At 39.0% G+C, this 17,672-nt stretch overlaps 1 protein-coding gene across 2 annotated transcripts in view; it reads right to left on the bottom strand.

Annotated features, from left to right (window-relative positions):
• nsg2 (neuronal vesicle trafficking associated 2) overlaps nucleotides 1-17,672 on the bottom strand; it is a 39,909-nt gene that overhangs the window by 5,996 nt on the left and 16,241 nt on the right. The gene's annotated exons all lie outside the window — the stretch shown is intronic.

Here is a 17,672-nt window from a genome sequence, read left to right as displayed (position 1 = left end):
CAATAATCAATTAAACAAACAAAATGAGTAACTGAAATGTTTTGTCTGATGAAACTCACCACAATGCAATTGCATTTAACATCAACTTGTTTATTTTACCTTATTTGTTTTATCTATTTACATTTTCTACATTGTGATTTTTAAAAAAATTTTTTTTGGACATTAAGCCCAGCCCATCAGTATCTAAAATTGTATAAAAATAAAACTGACTATATTGAAATACGTTTCATACTGAGCTTTCCTCTGGTGTTAATGAGGTGAAAATGTAATAGAATTCAGTTGTTGGGCATTTTGTTTTTGAATCAGCCTCAGGAATCAATCAGCATCCCTCCTGGCAGCAAACCTGTGCTGACTGTCACTGCACTGGAGTCAGTAAGAGAAATCCATTAGCTTTCATCTACTTTCTGAATGTTTCAAGCTGTTTACTGCCAGATGCAGAAGAATTTTTTTAAAAAAAAGCTCTTCCTCATTTTAAATACGCAGGTGGGAAACTGCTTTATGAATTGCATTTTCTAACACTGCAAATGGCTTTGAGGTGGTCAAGTGTGCAATTTAAGCCTTTCAATAGCTGATCTAAACAAAATATAATATTAAAAAAAACTGGAACAAACTGAAATGTTCTGGTCAGTTTTCACAACAAGGAATTATGAAATGTTATCAGTGTTTGCACGGACGAACACTTGTACAGAATCAAAATACAGCTGCAGTGTGAAAAATGCTTAATAGCAGCCAAAAGCAGAGCTAATCTAAAATGATGGAAGTAATATAATTATTTCTGCATCTACTGATGCAAATAAGGACGCCTATGTGCAGTTGGAGGTGTGAAATATTCATTTCCCTGGCAGGCTAGACAATGTCGTAGTAAAACAGATTAACATATAAAAGGATTTGTTTCCTCCTACTTTCTACTTGTCACCCTGATTGGATGCTTCTGAGCGAGCATTTAATTAGAATTATGCAAATTAAGTGCAAAGGATATCTGTGTTTAAAAATGGTATTGTCTGGCAAATGCCGCTGTCTGTAGGTGTGTGTGGTCCATGATGCATATGCCTGTATCTGCATGTCTTCTCCACAAGCTCAAAAATAAACACCATTAAAAAGTCAGATATACGCCTGAAAAAACAGAAACCATCCAAACAATCCATAATGGATGAATATTTCTAATTTCCTGCTTCTATTTCTAGTCAGAGGCCAGTGTTAAAGCCATTCCCAATTTACTGCTCTCCATATGATCTGTCACAGAGAGACGTCAGAGCAATTACACATGCGTGTGATCATTAGTCTCCATCAGTGTTATAGGGGTGGACAGGGACACGCAAGCTAAGTGACTGTTTACTTGGTGTCAGCTGGGGGACACGATTCTCAGCCTTGGTTGCTGCTGACACTCTTGGTAAATTACATCTCCTACATCACACACTGCGATACATTAAAAGGACGCATTTAAAGTCAGGGCGACCCGCCTTTTGGGGCAGCAACAGACGTGGAATGACTGATTAAGACCCACCCTGACCCCCTTTTTGAAAAGTGATGCACATGAAACGGCTTATTAAGAGGAGGGATTACTGTAAAGCTCCTCAAATCGTAGTTGAAGCAATGAGTGTTTGGTGGGTGCATGTAGAGACTCAACTTTAGACATAAAATGAAGACTCGAGTCGCTAATAACTGCAGAGATTTTGCTCTTTTATGGAACAAAAATGGAGGAAATTTAAACTGTCTTCGTATATGCATTTGAACTATTTCTTAAACACCAAAATAGTCACTCAACAGATTATTTATTGAACGAAACAGCTTCCGATGGAATATATTATATGGTCTTTACCGATGCTTAAAATGAGGTCGTGACATTGCACATAGATGAAACAGATTAGTGGGATTAACCCTGGCATGCAGAGTATAGCCTGTGTTAACATTCGATGACACTTTAATTGTAGGTTCAACACAGCAGCAGCAGTTGAAGCAACAGTTCAGGCAAGAACATACCCTGCCCTTTGTAATAGAAATGATTGCTCTAAAATCCCTGTTGATGCAGAAGCGGCCATGTGGTGTATAAATCCATTAAAAATCTATCCTGACCTTTCTCCATTATTCATAATCTGGCTGAACTCCACAGTAAACCTTAGGAGGTCGATGGGTAACGCCATCGCTCGCGGATGAAGACTCCCCCCCATGCGTGAAGTGGATTCATACTTTTATCTGCCAGTATCTACTGGCCTGATGCAATATTTCTCAATGATAAGATAATGCTCTTATCCTTTTTTTTAGCTGATAACAGCTGAATCTGTGCCAAGGGTGTGGTCACATTGAGCAAATAAATAGAAAAGAATAGAACAGAATAGAATAATGCTTTTTTTTGTTTGGTCAATAGAAAGCTAAGATATCTGCCAGCATGGCAGCTTCTCCCACCCACATCATCATCATTATTCTATTTTCTGTTGCATACAGTCGATGTGGTTGTTCTGTCATTAATGTGCCATCCTACACCACTATCACCACCAACACAACCATCATCCTGTTTGCTGTGCAACACAGATAACAGACAGAGGTTTGTTTTTCTTGGATGCAGGTAGGGGCGCAGCATGCTGCTATAATTTGGACCAAGAACAACGTGTCCGCTGGGCGTTAACAGATAATCGTTTCGCCAATAGAAACCCCAGACTCCTCTTCACATGGATGAAAAACAAATAGACTTGATTTAAAGGTGCATTAAGCAAGCATGCTTTTTTTTTTTTTACCTGTGGATTCACACTATTTGACCAAAATCAAGCTGTAACTGACAAATCAAAACTTAAGAGCAAATTAACCCACAAAACTAAAAAAAAAAAAAAAAAAAAACCCAAAACATATGTTTATTTGAGAAAGTAGAATGAAACAACATGTGACTATAAAATCAATTAATTTCTTAGCCAGGTTGCTTGTTTTGTCTGACAAACAGTCAAAAACCTAAAAATATTCAGTTTTCAATTATGAAAGACAAATATTGCTGAATTGACACCTGCCAAACTTCCTGGATATTATGTATATTTAAACATTTAAAACCTTAAACTGTAATGTAGTATTTTTGTATTGAATAGGCCTCACACTCACATGATTCGTGCTGTTTTTTTGTTTTTGCAGCACTGAGTCCTATCAGAGAAACAACAGGCAGCTGCACGCAGTCATATATTATGAGAAAAACAAACAATCAAACTAGATTAGAAAAGATCCAGTAGGATTGTTCATCCTGTTCTTCAGCTTTCTCATCCCTGACTGCAAATGAAGCATCTACAGTCTACCGTTTATCTACAGTCTACAGTTTATATTTACCCACTCATCACACACACAAACACACACACACACACAAACACGCACACACTGTGGACTCTGTGGATCTTGATTGTAATTGATCTATAAGTCTGATATTTTCCGCAAAATACATTTCCTTTGAATTATTTACGGCTGTACGGTGCATCATAAGTTCAAAGGCAATTTCCTAAATGGATATGCTTCTTCACAGCCTATTTCACCACCATTCGACATATGATTTCTCTCCTTTCTTCACACCACGCTATGTTAGAATGCAACACACCACCCACACTCTCACTGCTGGAACTTGACAGGCCATATGGGGGAGCAGACACCTCCTCACATTCACTCGAGGAAAAGAGGAGAATATCTAAGTGTGTGTCTAAGAGAGAGAGAGAGAGAGAGAGAGAGAGAGAAGGGGGGGTGGGGGTGAAAGTGGGTGTGTGACAGCAGAGGGGATGCGGGAGAAAAATGACACTGATAAAAACAGATAACAGAGTGACAGAGGGAGCAAAGTAAGAAATAAAGGAGGAGATGACAGAGACAATAAAGCAGCGAGCGAAAGGCAGACAGAGAGCGAGTGATAGGGATCCAGGGGCAGATGGAGAATCTCTTCTCTTGGTAGCAGGTGGCAGAGACAGACAGACAGACAGAGAGAAAGAGAGAGAGGCAGGCGGGCGGGCGGGTGGGCAGCGAGCACAATGGGATATCGGTTGATGCATCAATCAATACACCACTGAAGGAAGCATAAACTTCATTCATCTTCCTATTACCCTCCTGACACCTTCTCAATAGCAGCACAAAGGAAGTTCAATCCCCCAGTTTTTCATGGATCCTTTTCTGCTCCGTTGTGTATTTTACAGTGAGTGCTTGTGCGACATGTCGAGCTACATGCTTTAAAAAGAGCTATTAATATCAAGTGAGAGGAGTTCTAATATTAAATGCGTTTTATCTTGGCTGTGATAATCTCCGATGCCTTTAGGGCATTTTATTGATTAATGAAATTAATGAACTTGGTGACAGGGTGAGCTAGCACACAGAGGAAGCCGCCCCTAAAAAATAATTTTAGAGAACCTTAAAGGTCACATGTCAGATCACAGCAAAACCAAGAGTATGTCCACCAGATTCTGCATCCAACAGTGAAGGTTCATGAACACTAAAGGACAGTCAGGACCCTCAAAGGATTATTCTGGGTTATTACAACTTTAATCTTATTTTCAGTTTCAGTTTAGGCCTATGATTTGATCACTAGTAAAAACGTTGTTGTCACTAAGTTAATTGCTGAGCTCTCGCAGCAACATCACTAGAAAAAAGTCAAACAGGGAAAGAAATACAACCTCTCTGATTATCAGACATGTAAACAAACCCCCCATGTTAGCTTAATTACTCTGCACATGTCTGTTATAAACATGTTTGATGATGATTCACTGAAATTACACTTGAACCCATTTTACCAGGAAATAAATGGATTTAGATGATCTGACCATTTAAACTGTTGGTATGTTCACAAACTGTCTGAAAAACTGTCTAAATGACTTCCTTTCAGCAATGTCACCCAATTAACTTGTTGAGTCCAGTTTTATCATCACAGATTGAAAAAATGGCAAAAGCTATGAAAATAAGACAAATTTTTTACCGGAATTATCCTTCAATTATTTCATTCACAGCAGCAGATTAAAAATCATGTTTTAACATCATGTCATTACCAGCGTTAACACCAAGGTGATTTATACACCTTCAACCACCTGAGTGTCCTTTAAAAAAATGTCCAAACTTGCGATTGGAAACATGACACCGGAAGCTATCTAACTATCTAGCTATCCACCCAACCTCCTAATAAGACAAAATCGTCTTATCAAGTCACTTTGACATCATCTGAACTGTGACACTTCCCTGGATCATAATTACTATGGCTGCTAGATGGTGTACACACAAATGTGTACTTTGGAAAGTACCATTTATTTATTCAAGTTAAAATGCTATTCTCACCGTCATATGTAAACATCGGCTGCAGGAGCTTGTAATAGGCATTTTTCATTATTTTCCTACATTTTAAAGACTAAAAGACAGGTAGTGAAAATAATTGTTGCAGCCATAACCTGTGCTAAATAATCTGAATAAAATTGTTCATACTCTTCGTAACATTAAAATGTGCATAAATATCCTTCATTCATCCCATACTATTCAACACATACTGTACATTAATCTAGTCTCAAGGTTTAACACTGCATTTTCAACATCACTAGATCGAAATGTATCCTGTTGAAGTGTCTAATCGAGACACTAAGCCCTCGCCTATTCATCACATGTATGAGAGTTTAAGTCAGGGATCAGCTAGCTACATAAAATTTAAATGAAATATTCTCTTATCCTCTTAAGGCAGTTTTGTAATGATGAAATTAATGAAGTGGGTGACAGGATACCTGGAAACCAGGAAACCGATAACTGAAAGGTCACGGGTTTGATCCCTACGTGTCCTTCAGCAAAACACCAATCTCATACCTACTCTGTCACTGTACGCGGAATATGAATGTGTGTGTGAATAAGGGCATTAGCTAAATGATGACAAGAAATAAATGGAATACTAACTTATTGCTTTGAGGCTGTTTGGTGATGTTTTAAAACTAAGACTGAAAGCAGTTTGGGGGAAAAGCAGCAGATATTTTTTTAAACCTTGTGGTTTTTAAACTTATGTTCAATGGTGCCACAGTTCAAGAGAGAAAGAAACACTTTTTTTCTCTACAGTTATATTTCTAACAGGGAGAAAACACAGCAGAGCCAATTCTGCTGTATTTGAGAAAAGCCCACTTTTTTCATTGATTTTCTTCCAGGAGGCTTTTTGCTAATCCTGCACTCAGTGCAAAGTTGTCTTTGTTTTTAAGTCAGTAGAACAAAGACAACTCTCAAAGCAGGCATCGTTTGGGGAGCCGGCTACCTCAGAGTAGAATATCTGAGACGGGGCAGAGGGATGTCAAGGAGACTGTGTACGGGGATTCAGGCTCTCGAGGACTGGCTATCCGGTTGAGACAAGCGCGGCTACAGTAGTGTGGCAACAAAGTACAAACACTCCGCTGTGGAGATGCATCGGATGGAAACACCAACTGTTAAAATGCCAACCTGAGAAAAAAAATCAACAAGATTTTCCTCTGATCTCAGGTCAGCCGAGGTCTTTACACAAGATCAAGTCTTCCTCAGAGCTTTGCAGGAGGTTTTCGTCTGGTGAGGTCAACAAGCTGCATTGTTCAATCCTCTCCAGAAACAATGAATACAACATGAGCTTAGTGGATATTTGTGCTGTGCTGTTTTTCTGTGTATGTGAGGAAGGGATTTTATTATAGATTCACCATTACATATAAAGGTCATTCAGATACAATAAAGCGTAATAAAGCAAACAACTAATTCAGCAAAGCTACATCAGGGTGTGTATGTTGATAACAGCAGTCTTGGATCACCGAATTCAAGGATTAAGACGTTAAGACTTTGTTGCTTTATAGCTTCTTTGCCACATATACAGTACAGAAAAAAAAGGCTGAAAGATTAAAAATGAAATTCTGTCTGGTATAAACAAAAATAATCCCCCTCTCTCTGACTGAGCACATCCAGAGTTCAATGAGTTACAAACATTTTGTACATGAACGTCCTCTGCAGCCTCCTCCATAAAAGTGCAGTACAAGTTGCTGAATTTTCCTTTTTGGCCCGACCAAGTCGTCCATTGTACTGACTTGCAGGAACAAAGTCAGGGCTCTGCGTCCTTCAGATAATGTGTCCATGCTGCAAGGGAGACGTAGCAGCCAGAAACAAACTGGAGAACTTTGTAAAACCCTAACCAGCTGTGAAAAGAGCAAGCATCACACGAGTAACAACTGACTTACACCGATTACAGTCTTCTCAGTTCAACATTTCCGCTTGTTAATCATCTTAAACCGCAGGATCACAGCCATATTAGTCAAGATTCCAGCCAGAAAAATCAAACAATTTATGATGTAATCATGAAGGATTCGGCTGCTCTGATGTTTAGTTCGGAGGCGAGAGATTTAAATCCTGCACGCTAAAAGATAACATGTGCTGACTGTCCATGGTGACTTGGCCTATTTTTCAAAAAACCAGCGCAGACTCTTTATAATCTCAAAAATCAGTTTTCATCGAAAATTTTGGATTATTATCAGCCTTTACATCATGTATAGTGTTATATAGATTGCGTCATTGTGAATTTTTACTTTCTCCTCTGTTTTGTAGTAAGACATGCCATTAAAAAACATCAAAAGTCTTTTCTCACACGCACGCAGAATCCACGAGCTTAGCAGCGAGTGAGGCAGTGCGTGTTCAGCAGGAGATAGATGCTAATTATGCTAATGTATCCCAATTAAGTTAGGTCTCTATGGAGACAAAACTTCAAAGGTTTTGTCAGCACACTGTCATATTGGTTAGAGACACCGCTCGGAGGAGAATGCACTCGTGGGGTATACTGTAGACTCCAAATCAAATAGCAGGTGGGCTTCAGTGACAGAGACGGAGAAACGGAAAGTGACAGAAAAGGTTGAAAGAGACAAGGAGAGAAAATGCACAAACAAGAGCACAATGAATAAACACGTGTGCTGCAACCCCGCGAAACCTCTCCTCCGGGGATTTGATGAAGCTCGATTGCTCCTAAAATATGACTGTGACTCTGAAACCCGCTACAGTCACACCTATAAAACATGTGCACCGAGCAAACAGACAGTAGCAAACAATAATGATGACAAATCTGAGTGCATCCTCAATAATTGGAGCATACAGGTGGACACACAAACACACTCAAACAAGCACTAATTATGAGTCAGTAATAAGTCTCTGAGGAGACACTAAACATCTGGATTAGATTTGCTAATCAGCTCCAACTCTGCTAGATGAAGATGTTGCAAGATAGAATATATTATTAATGATGGGACCTGCCTTCCCACACACACACACACACACACACACACACACACACACATACACACACAGACAGCACACTTAGCACACCTCTAAACAGTTGTTTACATCACAAGACAAGGTTCATTACTCTAATATATCCCCAGCTCTTTGTCTCCTGGGTATTTTTTATGTTCCTGCATATGTTCACCATGTAGACAGCTGTGTGTGTGCGTGCATGTGTTTGTGTGCAAGTGTAATGGGTTATTTCATCACTTGTTCAGTACGTATAAAAAAAAGCAAGTTTTCATGTTTTATTGTCGTACAAAATTGAATCAAAGAAGAATTAATGTGACTTTCTTGACACAGAGAAACACCCTTTAATGTCAACGTGAAAACCAATCTACAAAGGGATCTAAATTAGTATAAAAGGCAAAATGCTAGTTTGCATGAGTGTTCACCCCCTCCTTGTCAGTATTTAGTAGATACACCTTTTACAGCATTTACAGACTTGAATCTGTGTGCACTGGACTTCATCAGCTTTGTACATCTGGACACTGCATATTTTTTTACCCTCATTCTTCTTTACACAGCTGCTCAAGCTTTTGCAGCTGCTCTTGTGAGGGTTTTGCCACAACACTGAAAAGTTGGACCAGATACGGGTGTATTTACAATCAGATTCAAGAGACTTTTATTGCCATTTGCACAGGCACAGGGTGCACTTGCACATTGGAATTTTTGTGCTGTTCATTCAGTCAGGTTAAATAAAGAAACACATTTACAAGAAATTAAATTAATAATATTAAATTAAATAGATTACATTATTTACCATAATTATTTGCAGCACTACAGCAATTATTTGCTTCTAATTACAGTGTGACACTGAAAGGAGATAACAATAATTTAATAATTAACTTATAGTTTAACTAATTATCTGACTTCTAAAACCTGGTGTCTGCACCAATGATGATTTAGGAGTGTCTTATTAAAGGGGATGTATACTTATGCAAACATTTTGTATTTTCATTTGCATTTTGTATTCTATGTTTATAACTGATTAATTAACTTTGCAGAGATCTGGTTTCACTTTGACATTGACACAGTTTGAAAAATCCACATTGAATCTACTTTGATTCAGTGTTGTAAGTGTTGTACAACAATAAAATATGAAAGTCTTCTCAGTTGTTCTTTTCTTTTCTTTCTTAGGTTTCCACAACTACATTTCATTTAAATTCAGTTTTTGTGAGATCTTTCGCAATAACCTGAAATTGTGATTTCAGGTGACTAACAGACTCAAAATTTGGTAAATTACAAAGTAAATTCTTCTTGTCCTATATGATGTTTTTACTACTTTTTATTTTCAGTAATTTCATTAAAATAACAAATGGAGTCATCAGCACTCACAGATAAGTGCATATGATGCACAGATGTTGTGTATCATTAAAGAAGTGATATACACTTATCTGTGAGTGCTGATGACTCCATTTGTTATTTTTGTGATTTTTTGGGGGGGTCGGCACCCATGACTCTCGTAAGACTGAGTTGTGCATGTCAGTTCTTTTGTTTAAGCAATAATTTCATTTCAGTTGTCATTTTTAATATTCTTCTGTTAATGATGATGGCTGCTTCAGCTTGTTTTTGCCCCTTAAAGCACTTACAATACAGTTATAGTTGCCACATTAAAATAGTAGCAGTTGGATTATGATTATTATTGACATCATTTAATGCAACTTTCATCATGTTTTTTTTAATAATATTGTATGCATTTATATGATGCTCTTATCCAGAGAAATGTACAATGAGAGCTAAATTAGCTTCAGGTATTGGATCAGCCATCATTAAACGCAAATTTAACTGAATCCACTGGGCCCTGACAATCCTGCTGTAACGACAGAAAGATCACATCAGGGAAAAGTGTTCAGGTAAGAAGTATGAGAAATAAAAGTTGAGCAGACAGATAAGAGAGGATTTTTGTTCTTAGAGTGTGCAGGTGGGGGGATTTCAGAGGGGTACATGAGTCTGTAAAGAGAGGGGAGTGTCAGGATTTGTCTTGGAGAGAAGAGCTTCAGACTGTGCTGCCCTAATAGTTGAAGGTCACTACCACCACTTTTCTACCATTTCACAGTCATTTGAAAGTGAGGCTGAGAAGTCAAGTGTGTCAGTCAACACAGTGAAGAGTAAAAATGATGTTCAGAGTGTTTTCAGACCCTCTGATCATAGATGGGGAGCCAAAGGATGATTCATAGTAATAATAATGATAGCTAACAGAGAGCAGGTCAATAGTACTAAAAAATAAATAATAACTTTCTCACTTCAGATGTTGACAAACTGCTTTCTTCTGCACTGGCAGCTTGACCTGATGTCAGTGATACGGTAACACGTATGGTAGAAATAGGTGGATCGATTGCAAGGAAAGGTGTTGAAGTGGGAGAAAACAACAGAGGAGAGAGGAGTAGAGGGTCAGACTAGTCATCCGCAGTCTGTCTGTCTCCTAATTGCTCCCATGGCTCAGCTTGTCAGAACAGCAGCAGCAGCATAGTGAAGGACTCCACTCTGCTGAGGACAGGAAGCACAATAACCACTCACTTTGTTTCTTCACTTTATCATTTTCAACACGGAAACATCAGATCCTGACTTTTCTCATTCTTATATTTCCATTTCTATTGTGACGTGCAGAATAAACACATATGTTATTGACCATCCATGAATGAATTCCTTCAATTTGTCACATCTGCAGTGTTTCTTGTTTTGTTAGTGTCTTTGACACACTACAGATTTTGCACTAATAGTCCTACTGTTTACTGTCTATACCTCACCAACACTCACCAACACACACTTCTGTAAACTTAGATTTTTCAAGAATGTTACAGGAATGTTTTAGGATATGAAAGAAAAATTGCTGGCTCTGTAGACTTGTAATGAAATATTGCATCTGCATCTACTGTAAGTTAACACAATGACTCACAATCATTTGATACATGCGCCAGATTTTTCTCTTTCAAGGTTCTGCAATAGTTAATGCGAAAATAGCAAAACTCTGTTTTAAGAATGCCCTATCTTGCAATATTAAGAAATCCTTTAAAAACGTGCTAGATCAGCACCAGACATTAATTACGTTTTCCTCGGGGCATGGCCTAATTTTCCACCAAATTTCATAGAAATATGCTAACAAGTTTTAAAGATATTCTGCTTCCTGACAAATAAAAGACACAATTATAATTAAGTTCACAGGCAGTTTACAACCAACCAATTAATACCTTTAGAAACTTCCCCTCACTAGTGTTGAAATGGAATTGGATGAGATGGTGTTAAAAAATAGCTATTTTCTGTTATTTCAAAACAAAATAATAAGTACTATGAACAAAACATTTAAACAAGTCGCACATGAATACGTGTGCCAAGAGATTTAATGCTTTCAGACTGTATGGACTTATGCTTGTTGGCCATCGATCAGGCTCAGAAAACCTTTTTAGTCTTGGCAACCCTTGACAACTGAGTTATTAAATCCAGCCATGGAGTTTGGATACGACAGCGTCTGTGTCCTTTTTTAAAAACAAAAACAGGATGGTCATTTTTAGACGGATTCAGGATTATTTTTCTGTAATGGCAAATTGAATTTTCTCTTTTGCCTTGACCTTTGAGATAAAATAGGATTTGCAGTTAGAATTTTTATTCAAGTCAAGTTATGTATATGTATTCATATCTGCTGATATCGATAGCGATTGAAGTCTGCAGTCCTTTGAGGTGCCGCTTGATATGGGATCTGAAACAAGAAGTAGAGCGGAACGGAAGCCATCTGGATTTATAAATCATCCCAAATATTGCTCACACAGCAGCGATGTCTGTCTCTGTTCTTATCTGTCTGTCTGACTTTCTATCTGGATCTAAAGATTGCGAGTTGTCCATCTGTCCAGCCTAAGTGTCTGTCCGCGTGTCTCATATGGCAGCTGACACAGGGGACCTCTCTGCAGTGACAAATGACTCAGACTTGAGTCTGCTTTGATGCATTCGGGAAGACAGACTGACCTAACCAGGACTGTGTTCATGGTCCAGTGGAGCGTGAAGACGCACATACGGTACCATCCAGCAGTGTGCTGGTTTTGATTTACAAAGTGTTATGATTTTCAGCCTGTTCACAGCATCCTTTTCCTATCTGTTTTACACTGATAACTGATTTTCTTGCTCACACTACGTCAATAAAACCATCACATCCAGTTGAGACCTAAACTGAACGCCACAGTATGAACCGATTCATAATTTAACAATCAATCTGATAACAGTCAACAACTCAAACACTTGATACTGTGTGTAAGCGTGTGTACTTCAAGTGTGTGTGCACGCCAAGGCTCTAAGATCTGGGGATCACATCTGGCCGGTTCATATTATCAGAAGCCAATTCTGAACAATAAGCCATCTGTGAATATCTGCCAATAGAAGCTGGCACAGTTATAACAGGAACTGAGAGTGTGTGTGTTTAGTGTTAGAAGTGTTGTAAAATGCTTCCCAGCGCTGATTTTGAAGAGAGAGCTGCTGCCACCGATTGTTGTCTTGGCATGACACCATGGAGGCGAAGAGACAAAAACAGAGGAAGAGGGTGAAAGGAGGCAAAATGGCGAACAAGACTGCGAGCTGGACAGATGAGAGAGAGAGAAGGTGAAAGGAGGACAGACGTGAGGGAGAGCGAGGGAGGAGTAAGGAAGACGGAGAGAAGAGGCGAACAACAATGAGTAGCCGGCGAGAGTGCAAAAGGTTGCCAGGCTGAGTCCCTGGACAGGTTGAGAAACTCCTGCCTCTGTTACCAATTACATTCAAGCTGCCTTTGGGCAAAGTCTACAAACCACAGCTGCCGAGGTGCAGATAATAATAATGCAAGACTATTACTGTATTCTACTTGTATAAGTCAGCTCAAAACTTGTTAAAAATGAGTAAGCATACATGCCTTAGGCTGTCTGTGCTCACTTAATGCATCTCCTACAGTACGTCCCTGCAGCATCTGCAAGAATATAGTGATGTATATACTCTTCATAGAATCCCACAAGTAAAACAACAGAGTTTCTTGTGGTTTTTGTTTTTGTTTGTTTTTCTGGTGAAAAAATTCAGCCTGAAATATCTGACTTTTGTTGAATGCGGCTTATACGTGGGTATGAATGTAACCTCGCACAAAGGTACTACAATTATATTTTTTGTCAATATTTTGTGTCCAAGTGAGAGAATGAAAAAAACATCATCCTTTAATTAGTACTTGAAAGAGTAACATGAAAAGCAGTGAACTATCCACCTGTGGGTGCATTATTCTTGGGGTTCATTATTCATTATTTCCGTGTAATTGTTTTTTAAGAATATGGGAATGTATGTGTTTATTAGATTATTCAAATCTGATTTAAAACCAGTGGTACAAGTATTTGAATAAAAGTCAGGTTTTAAAAATATCATTTGCAATGCAAATATTTCTTGTTGTTTCTTTACTTACTTAGAGGGACTCTGATGTATAATCAGCAGCTTATTCATATTTTACACCCATTATGTCTCCTGATGGTCCCTGTCCTTATCACAAAAGCACCTTGACTAGTATAAACTGTGATCATCAGTGTTCTTGAAACAGGAAACACAACAACTTGTTGGATGCATGGGGACGTGAAAATCAGTTGAAACAGTTGAAAATTTGGGTATATTTCAGGAAAAGTCAGTAAAAACTATGGGCTTTAAATAAACCGCAGTTTTAAATATATAGATTTTCTAAAATGACCACGGTGGAAGCTGATGCTCATATACAAACACATAATTATCTCTGTTTTCATAACACCTGCTGCACTCCAAGTACAGCAGAGGAGTTCAGATGCTGTTGCTCCCACGCTGACAAAAAAAAGCATCCGCCCTCCTCTTTCCCTCCCTCTGATGCTCTCCCTCCCTCAGTCCGCAATCAGGTTCAGAGTATAATACTAGTGCTGAAGGTAAATCAATTGTTCCCCCATTGTTCTCTTGAATGTCTGTGTGTGTCTGTGCATCAGTGTGGGTGTTTTAACAGACGACGGCTATAAACACTCCCTACAATCAGCGTATACTATTAGTCATCCATATGAAACAAGGAAGAACAATATGTGGAACAGGGAGGATGTGCAAGGTTTTCAAACTACAGCAGTAATTACCTCCAACCTGACAAACAGTGAGGGCCTTCTGTGGAGGCGGCAGATTGCAGCAAAGCTTTTATCAGAAGCCGAAGTGGAGGTAATAATGGGATAATTGTTTTGGACGATGGCTGCTTCTCCTGCCGCTACCTGCACAGGCCCACTAACTTCTGCTGGCACCGAGCGTATTGTGCTTGGCAGTCACGGCGCTCTCATGTGGTCAATGTCTATGTGTGTTTGTGTGTGTGTGTTTGTGCCTGATGAGGTTTGTGTTGGCATTTGTTTGGGAGTGTGAGAGTGTCAGTCCTGTAGGAGTAGTGTGTGCGCATGTGGGTTTGAAGTGTGTGTGAATCGAGAAGCCGGCCAAGTACACCATGTTTTCTGGATAGCCAGAGCCAGAAAACAAGCAGGACAACACGAATTAAATCTCCCCTCCATCAATCTCTACACCTGCATCTCTCAATCTGGGCTCTACTGCGCCAGACTAATCCTTCTCCTCTCTTCCAAGTCTTCATTTTCAGAGAGAGCTGCTCTTCGTGGCATTTTCCTTGTCATTAGGAGGTCTGCAGTCGAATGGAGGAGAAAGAGGATAGCTTGTTTGCAGCAGAGGTCATGAGCTGAATTTAAACCCAAAACACTGCCAACAACACAACACAACACAACATCTTTCTCTATTTCCAGTTTCATCCTTCTCATTAAACTGATATTGAGTTTTTGAATTGAATACTGATATTGATATTTATGAGTTTCAAAAAATCTGCTAAGCATATAAAAATAAACACATGGCATAAACATTTTTGATAAGACTCCTATAAAAAATTGGATGAATGCAGCACCATGCTAAAGAGTTTTGCAATATATTTTTTTAAATAAAAGTAAAATCCAGAAAAATAAATGAAATAAGTTGTTGGTGAATGTTTTGCAGATATGTTTAGTATGAACCTTTTGTGACTTGCAGATATGTTCATTAAAACCGTTCCCTTATTATGTTGAAAGGAATCATAATTCGGCCAGCAGATTTCCCTCTAAACATATTGTTGTTGCATATTAGTATTATACGAGGGGGAAGTCATTGATAGCACAGGAGTGGGGTGTAGTTATCGGATTTGCCGCTAGTAGGCATGTATCTACAGCTCGGTCAAACTAAAATTGGGACTGGAAGGGAGACGATTCGCCACAGTGGAAGAATTTCACGGACAAATTCAGGAGGCTTTGGACACGGTGACAAAAGATGACAACAGGAAATGTGTCCAGGAATGGGAGATGCGCTGGGACAAGTGTATCTCAAGGAGAGAAATTTGAAGGGGATTTGAAAGGTACCGATGAAAGAATTTTCGGGTCCCCCCCCTCATATGTACATCATTTTCAGGACACAGGGATGAATTTTGGTTATTTAAGAATTGTGAAGATAACTGAGCAGGGCTTTATACAATTCAAAAAAATACATTTGTAAAAACATACCTTTAAGAGCAAATATAACAGTAAATTCTAAACAGTAAACTTCACTCGAAATGAAATTAGTATCAATAAAACCTATAAACACACATACAAAAAATATAATAAAGTGGAGCTGAGAAAACTTGCAGCTTCATAATAAACTATTCTTAGTGTGGAGAGCCTGTAATTCATCTGATACATCTTTAGGTATTAACTTACAGTACATATCAATTTCCTTTTGTTCCTCTCTATGTGATGCAAGTGACTTATTTATGCCAACAGACTGAACTCCAATCAAAAACACCCATTCGCCTTTTCTGTTTTGTTTTTTTAACAGCTGATATACTCTGATACTGATGTATTTGTGTTAAGCTAAATCCAGCAGATGATATCCACTCAGTCACGTTTCTGTCCTCTATCTCTCTGTTCCTCCCTCTTCGCCTCTCCTCTTCCTCCTCCATCTAACTGAGGCTTCTCCAGGTTCAGTTTGCTTGACATGCAGTGAATCGTAGGAGCATGTTGTCTGGCTTTATTTTAGCTAGCTAATGAGGGGGGTAATGTGCCCTCCTCGGTTCGTTCACGGAACAAAATAACTACAGGGAATATGCTGCAGCTCAGGTCTGCTGAGAGTAATCAGAAAGACGGAGAAGGAAAGGGAGGGAGGTGGGTGGGTAAAAGGCAGGCGGCAAGGGACAGAACGAGATTAGGAGGGGGCTGGGACACGGGAAGCAATGACACATGAACCTGGTCTAATGGGAGAAATCTTTGTGAAATAGAGGGCTGGCAGGAAGGAGGGAGCTTTGGAGAAACCATTATCAAATACTGTATATCTGCTCTTATGTCCTACTTCCACCAAATTATAACTGTATTTTATATTCATGATGATTTATTTAGGGTAATGATGCAAAACAGAAATTAATGGCTCCCAAAAAATCACCCATTCTGCTTTTTCCTCACTTGCTCCTCATTTTATCTGCTTTCTGCTTTTACAGGAACACTGTCATGTCAGCGTTGCAGCCAAATGCCTGAAATGTAAAGTGTCTTTTATAAATGGAGTCTCAGTTTAAATCAAAAAGGGAAAAAAGCAATGCGGTAAGGAGAAACATGCAAAGAGAGGAAAGAAAGCAGCGACAGGAGAGAGAGGAGAGAGAAATGCAGAGAAGGATGGAAGGTGGTAAAGCAGGAGCAAGGCGGTGAGGGAGGGCAGATTAGAGAGCATTTTACACTCTGAGCTCTTCATCCATCAACACAATCTGCAAAGCTTTGAAGAGAGAAGAGATGTGCAAGCTTTTCATCCAGAAATGTTTGCTCTGCACTGCACAGCATGCTGTGCTATGTGTGTGTGTGCGTGTGTATGTGTGTGCTTGTGTGTGTGTGTGTGTGTGTGTGTGTGGACATGCCTGCAGAATCAGCTCTGTCAGTCAAGCAAAGCAAGCGGTTCAGTTGAGCCCCCGAAAAACCAACCAGCATCGCATAAAATCATACAGACTGAAATGCATTTTTTGCCTAACAAAAGCTGATGGCGTGGCAAGCCTGAGATGAATCTAAAGTCTGCTGCAATGTTTTTTGGAAACTCTGATGAGCAACAATCTCTAACAAGGAGGTTCAGCACTGCTGCATAGCAATGTGTACATTTTTAACAATATGTCCCGATTTGTTTCCACATGCTGCAAGTGTCCAAAAAACAACTGTCAAGTGTACAACATCCTAGAAGGCTGAACAGTAACGAAAACATAGTTCTTTCAATAATCAATAATGTAAAGATGTATCATACTGCACAAACAAATGAACCAGAACTCAGTGAGCAGGACTTCTCTTTCACAATATTGTATTTACAGGATTTCTGCATCATTGCATGTGATGCAGGTGTATATACCTCAATTGTTCAATTACTAATTTATTATATTAATCAAAAACAGACAGTTTATCAGTTCA

This window comes from Thunnus albacares, chromosome 13 (genome assembly GCF_914725855.1).
Source record: "Thunnus albacares chromosome 13, fThuAlb1.1, whole genome shotgun sequence".
In the NCBI taxonomy this organism is placed as follows: domain Eukaryota; kingdom Metazoa; phylum Chordata; class Actinopteri; order Scombriformes; family Scombridae; genus Thunnus; species Thunnus albacares.
Note: the sequence above shows the minus strand (reverse complement) of the source record. Positions and strands in the feature narration are given on the sequence as shown.